The following is a 7366-nucleotide window of genomic DNA, read 5'->3' as shown; positions in this document are numbered from 1 at the left end:
ACACGTGTTCTGCTTTGCGTATAATTTGCTATGTTATGCACTTGTAAGACGGAGACAACCCAATATGCGGGTATCACGTCCTCTTAACAAATAATAATTTTTAAGCAAATATAATATGTAATTTTGTCTTTCACATATCAGTAAGTTATCCATATAAATCCACTGTACATTTTCTATTTATTTTATTAATGCTCCGCTCAGAATCTGAAAAATAAAATGAAACTATATTTTGGTCAATATTATTATTTTTTTATATTTTACAACGTTGTTTTAACTTTTTATTAGTATTTTTTTTTATTTTGTAAAAGGCTCAACTACAGAGGCTTTTAGCCTATAATACTTAAACTTAATATTCAGAGAAAAGAAAAGGCACCTAATACCTATTGAATAATACAATGTATATTGTATAGGTATTATACATAGGTGTATAGTAAAAATGTTCTAAGTCAAAAATTTACATTTTTTGCTAAAAGTATGATTAGAATCAAACATTTTTATATTTTTTTTTGTACTGATCACGTAAGTTAAAACTATAACTCATCAATAATATAATTTGTTTTGGTCTAAACATTTTAAGTCACATTATGTTATGTAAAAAACCCGTATGTCTAGTTTATATTTGAGAATCTGACATAAATATAATTTTAAAATGATTTTAATATATTAAGTCAAGTTTAGTAATAATTTTAAATGCCCCGTCTATAAAATAAAATAAAATCCTACTATCTTAAGTCACTCAAAAAACCACGAAGAATTGGTTTTAAATTTCTACATAAAATTTAAGATAAAAGTAGGTACATAAATATTAAATCAAACTAATTTATCAGCCAAAACATTATTATCAACAATTTTAAATCATTTTTTAATGTTTGATTTTTTCATCCTGAAAACTTGGTGTTTTTGACTTACGACACGCCAAAGGTATATTTTGGATAGTTCAGTTTTTTGTTCAGCCTTGAACCTTTGAATAGAAACTTGCAATTTTAGTTAGGTTCCATAAATCAAGATTTATAACATCATCAATAATATTATGTGTAAATGTATTATGTTAATATTATTTGCAAGACCGTCGACTACGGGATGTAATTATACCGGATTTAATTTGTAATCTTACATTTTACATAATAATTTGTAAAATCTGATCACGGTCTGAGATAAATTCACAAATAAACAGTAATCATCACGTCAAAACGCTTCACTCGATTCGTGTTTATACAACCTGAACCTTTCTGTAATCCGGGACAACGATCATATTATTATTATTATTATTATTTATATTATTAGGACGGTACTGGTTTTTTAATTTTTAAAGTTGAATATCAATATATTTTCACCAGCGTTAAGCATACATAATATTATAATATTATAATGATGTAACACCGTATATAGGTACATCTCGTTGGGAATCTAGGTAATGATGACCATGGAAAAAAAGATAAACATCGACGAGAAAATGTTTGTTTTTATTAAAAAAATTGTAGGCACTTATTTATATTTTATTCTTTTAATGTGGCACTTTGTGGTTTATTGTTTCTGTTTCAATCTGTTTCAAGCACACCAGGTTGTATTACTTGAATATTTTTATCAACCATGCTGTATTCCAAATTGGGTTTGTTCGCCACTATATCAGTGTAATATCTTGATTCGGACATTCAGTATTTAACACTTTGAGTGCCATGTGTATCAATTTCAATACACAACTAATATGTTTATTTGTGCCGTGTGTATTGATAATGATACACATTTATATGATAAACACATTATAAAACAAATGTCTCGGTCAGAATGGTCAGTTTTGTCATTTTTGGCCTGGCACTCAATGTGTTAAATAAAAAATTAAAACAGCAGCGCTTATATTATTATGGCCCAACGTTTTTAAGATTAAAATTAAATACAATTATGAAATACAATATGAAAGAGTATAACTACGGAGATATTCCAGGGTGATTTTTTCGATGCTGAAATTATAGGTAGGTACCTACTTTATAAATTATGAAACTGTGAAAAAATCAAATATAATTAATAATTGTCTCTAATAAATATAATATTTCTTAATTTTAGATTCTGACCAAAGCTATGAATGCATAGATTAGCATTAAAAATACTCAGTATTTGCTTAAATAATAGGGAAAAACAAAAAAAAATATTATGGAAAAACGTTAATTTCTACGCAAAACTAGTTTTTTTGACAAAATCGGGTTTTTTGTTTTTTTCTTAATTTAAAAACTAAAATTTGTAAATACTTGAAAATTACACCAAATGTTTATATTATTATAATTTTCTACGCATGGTGCAATTTTTAAACTTTTAACTCATTTAGAGCTATTTAAAGAGATTTGATATTTTCTTGTTCTTTTAAATTTTTTCTATAAATATCGATATCAATTTTCGATTAGTGAAAAGGCTTGAAAATTGAATACAAGATTCCTCATTACTCATAAGTAGTTATTACAGTAACCAAAAAATCTAAAAAATATATGAACTAAATTTTTTTTAATAGAAATGTTATATTAAAATTTGGACAACATTAAATATTTAAACGAAGAATAACGATTTTAATAATTTTTTTCAATAAAAATATTTTAGCTGGTATTTGAAAGTTTTATATACCTACCTAAAATATTATATTATTTTATATTCACAATTACTTATTTTAAAAAATTTATATTAATCGTATTATCTATTTATATAGGTATAGGTACCACGCATTTATTCACACCATTCTACGGTGAATCTGTATTGAATCAAAAGTTAATAACAATAATATATGTAACTTTAACATATAGGTCAGAGGTTGTGAAATTCAAACTGTGCGTCGCGGATCCTAGGGGCGTCGCGGGAGTTGTCGAAGTGAGCCACGTCATATAATTGAAAACCAATAAATATTTTAAAATATTTTTACGAAAAACGTCTATTATTATCATTGAGGCACACCGGTTGGGAAACATTGAATTGTCTACAGTCTACACTCTACAATAATCTTTCGCTAAAGTATTCGAACTTAGAAAAGAACTTCATATTTTTCTTTTAGACCACCATGAATAATATAACAAATTTGAAGTCACTGATTTTCTTACAAAACTGTCATATCTTTCCGATGTTTTTTCAAAGTAAATATATTAAATAAATCGTTGCAAAGAAATGAAACCCACATTTTTGAGCTTCTTTATAAAATTACGGCTTTCCAAAGAAAATTAGTTATATGGAAGACTAAAATAGAAGACGACACTTTTAATGACTGCTTTCCTATGCTCCATACATTTCTAAAAGAAAATGATATGAACTTGAATGAGATCGTCAAAAATGAGTTCATTGACCACTTATCTAACCTCAAAATTAATTTCGAACACTATTTTCCACAAAATAGTCAACAACAAAATTGGATCAAAGATCCCTTCAGTACTGACGTTCCAACAAATTTGTCATCTATTGAACAAGAACAGTGGATCGATGTAAAATCAGATTCCACAATGAAGACCATGTTCGAATCATCGCCGTGAACACAATTTTGGACGCATGTGAAATTACAATACACCGAATTGGCCACCAAAGCTTTGAAAAATGTAACACCTTTTGCAACTTAAGTTCGTACCTCTGTGAGACCGGGTTTTCTGCGTTAGCTGTAATCAAAACAAAATATCGGTCAAAAGTGAACGTTGAGAAGGAGATGAGAATAGCTATTTCCAAACTTGAGCTACGATTTGAACATATCATGAAGCATAAGCAAGCGCATCCATCTCACTAAAAATCTAGTAATAAGTATTGTTGATTTGTTATTTTATTGAGTTATATTTCCTAAGACTAAACATAAAATATTTTGTTATATTTTTTCTACAATAACTGCTTATTTATATATTTTTTTATATATGTAATACGGTAAATAAATAATTAGTATAAAATATAAATTACATTCATATAAACATTGATTTTTTTGTCATTTTTAATTTGGGAGCCGTGAACATTTTCTAAAGACTCAAAGGACCCTTGGGATGAAAAAGTTTGAATACCTCTGATATAGGTACTATAATAAAACTATATATACATAATATGATAAATGCAATGTTTTAGAAAAAATTAATTCAACATATTGCTGTATTGCTAAAAGTTCAAAAAATAAATTATAAAATATATTTACTTACCTAGCCATATTATAGGCTGCCGCTCAGAATCGTTTTTCGTCTGCAATGATTTGTCATTGAATTCAAACATGCTTTCATATATTGCAGAGACTTACTCAATTGACGAGTTACACTAAACACCTACAAATTGTACAGCAAAGTATACTCCCCCCTCTTTGTTGATACATATTACTGTTATAGGATCCACTATGACGTGAAATTAAATTATATAATGTTTCATGGAAGATTGACAACACGCTATAATACGTATCGACAGAGCTGTGAGCTTATACCAATATATTATAACATAATATAAATATAATAAAAACTACCAAAACTGAGATACGCACTGCTGCTGAAGTTATATGAATTTTCATAATTTATTTGCATATTTTTTTAATTAAAATTTAAAAAAAGTTTTACATTTTTTTATTTTTATCAATTAAATTACCCTCGGCGACATAGGCCATTGGGATACAGTTATTATTTACATTTCATTAAGAACTTATTTCTAATGATATACAGATAAGTTTGTGACAAATTTGTATAGGTTTTTACATTATTATATTAATATTGTAGACTGTAGGTATAGTTGGTAACAATAAAATCCATAAAAAATCAAATAGCTTTATATAAAACAAATACCACGTTTTGTTTAGATAATTAGACTTTTCATTTCACATTAATTGCCGTTAAACGAACGGACATTGTTCGACAACAATAATATACTTCTTAACGTATGTAAATCGTTAAGTCTGAACGTGGTTGATCTAGAAAACGTATTATTAGCATAATATAATATGAGTCTCTACATAGGGTCAATATTTTGGTTAAGTTTTAAATACCGCTGTTCGTGTATCACAAATTTCAAAATTAATTTGAAAATAGCCAACAACAATATATCGGGAACGAGACGTAATATTATAGATACACTTATAGATACATTAACAGCAGTATAGTACTGGTTTTTAGTTTATGGGAGAGATGCGTAGGCCGCGGTAGTTTGGTCTTATTCAAAAAACGGTCTTTAAAATTGCATCACGTGCATTGTGTCCACGGTGTATATACTCAAAATTATAGAGAGCGCTGTGCCTACCTGTATACTCGTAAGTCATAATATTTCAATAATGCTGTATACTGGAGTATTGCTCATCGTCTTAGTTAATATTATCATATTTTATGGGTACCAAATAAGTCATGACGCCGTTTGATTGGCTACCTAACGAAGCCGCATAAATGCATCGCACCTTATTTTTTTCAAGACGTCCATCAATATAATATAATATATTATTATAAATGTAAAAAATATTAAGTATTACAACGTTGAAAACTACCAAATGGGAATGCAATGATGGCACGACGATGCGCAGGCGTAAGACACAATATTATAATATTATATAATAATATAATTTACGTGGTTTTAGGATTTAGCATATTTCCGACACACTTTATTTCTTAACAACGTCGTATATACTACATACAGTTTATATATTATAACACATATATAATGAATGTAGTAATTTATTATTCTAATGCATACGTTTTTAATTTTAATTCTAAATACACCTATATTTTTATAGATAGCGGTCAAGAATTCTTTCAAGATGAACATGTTGATGAACACACCGGTGTTGAAACACATCCAAGACGTCGAGCAATTTGATGGCGAAAAGTATAATATTAATTTGTATATTGTATCTAATCTCTAATCATTTCCTCGCATCCATATAATTATATCAATCCGCAGTTCTCCGGTGAAGTCGTTAAAACGACAATGTTAGCACGAACGACTGTTCTAAATCCTTTTCGTGTATTACTTGTATAGGTACTCACATGATTCACGTAGTATACACTCACGCACAATATAAAATAAATGTAATATAATATAATTTATAGTATAATACACGGTGATCCACCCACCGATTTCTCCCCCATTTATTCAAATTCTGATCTCTGGATATGTTTACCTGTAAGTTCCTACTCAAAGATCATATTTTGAATATACTTAGATTTTCTTTATATGCTGAAATTTAATTGCATGTCCATTCGATACAAATGATGACAGTGTTGCAGACGACCATTTTTTTTTTTTTAAATTTGATGTGAATAAAAAATCGAAATTTGAATGAGTATTTTTTGAGTTATTAAACTTAAAGTAAAGATGCTAAGAACGATATTTCATAATAGGGAGCCACGATTATTTGTAAATTTTATACCAACGTTTAGAGGTGTTTTGCCAACTCGATTTCGATTACCAATAATATGGTTATGGTTAATATAATATTATTTCGGTTGATAGAATACTCAGTAAGCTCCGCATACTACTGTGAAGTTATTCGTATATTATGACGAGTAAATAAATTAATAATGGAATGATCGTGGACGTATAGGTAACGTTGCGTACATATCAATGCAGCGATAAATACAGAAATCGGATGGAGGTGACTTTCGTGAACTCGGCACGAATTGGCTAGAAAAGTGTGGAAAAATAAAATCGGATTAACGCGATACAACGCGATTGTTTATAATACCCAGCTTTTATTATATTCGCGTCACATTATAGTATAGAGTTTAGTCTCTCGACCATAATTATTATAATATTATTGTTGCTGAGATTTAATTTCGGTACAATGGGCATAATATACGATCACCAATTTCGTTGAAAAATCCGTGCAGCCGGTGGTCGTCAGCCGATCCATAACTATACTAAAACGTGAACGGAAATCAATAATAATAATGGAAACCCGTGACGATTCGACAAATGACAATATGAAATGTTTAGGCAGATGTGTCCGTAATGTAATCGCGGTTTCGGGAACATCGAGTGAGCAGAAAGAAAAACTTGAAATAAATCGCGAGGCCGACGTCATCGTCTCCTCTCCGTTTTGCGGTCTCGGCGGCTGCGAACTGCATCGTAGGTACATAAATTATTATCTTCCATCGGGCGAGGAGGTCGCGCGGTCTGAACCGCAACCGCGAGAGAGCCGCCAAACTCGTCGTAACATGAAAATAACGACGACGGCGACGGTCGTACAAAACGAACGCACTTTCATCCGTTGGCCTAGATAGAATATTAATATCACCGACGAGACACGACGATATTGCAACCATTATAATGACGATACGATACGATTATATAGGTACCTACGTAAATCGCCGAGGCAAGTCAGTGCAGCAGATTTTGTATTCAATCGGTTTTTTATGCGTTTATCTGAAATCTGATTTTTAGATTTTTTTTTAGCAAGCGT

This window comes from Acyrthosiphon pisum, chromosome A2 (genome assembly GCF_005508785.2).
Source record: "Acyrthosiphon pisum isolate AL4f chromosome A2, pea_aphid_22Mar2018_4r6ur, whole genome shotgun sequence".
NCBI classification, from domain to species: Eukaryota; Metazoa; Arthropoda; class Insecta; order Hemiptera; family Aphididae; genus Acyrthosiphon; species Acyrthosiphon pisum.
Note: the sequence above shows the minus strand (reverse complement) of the source record.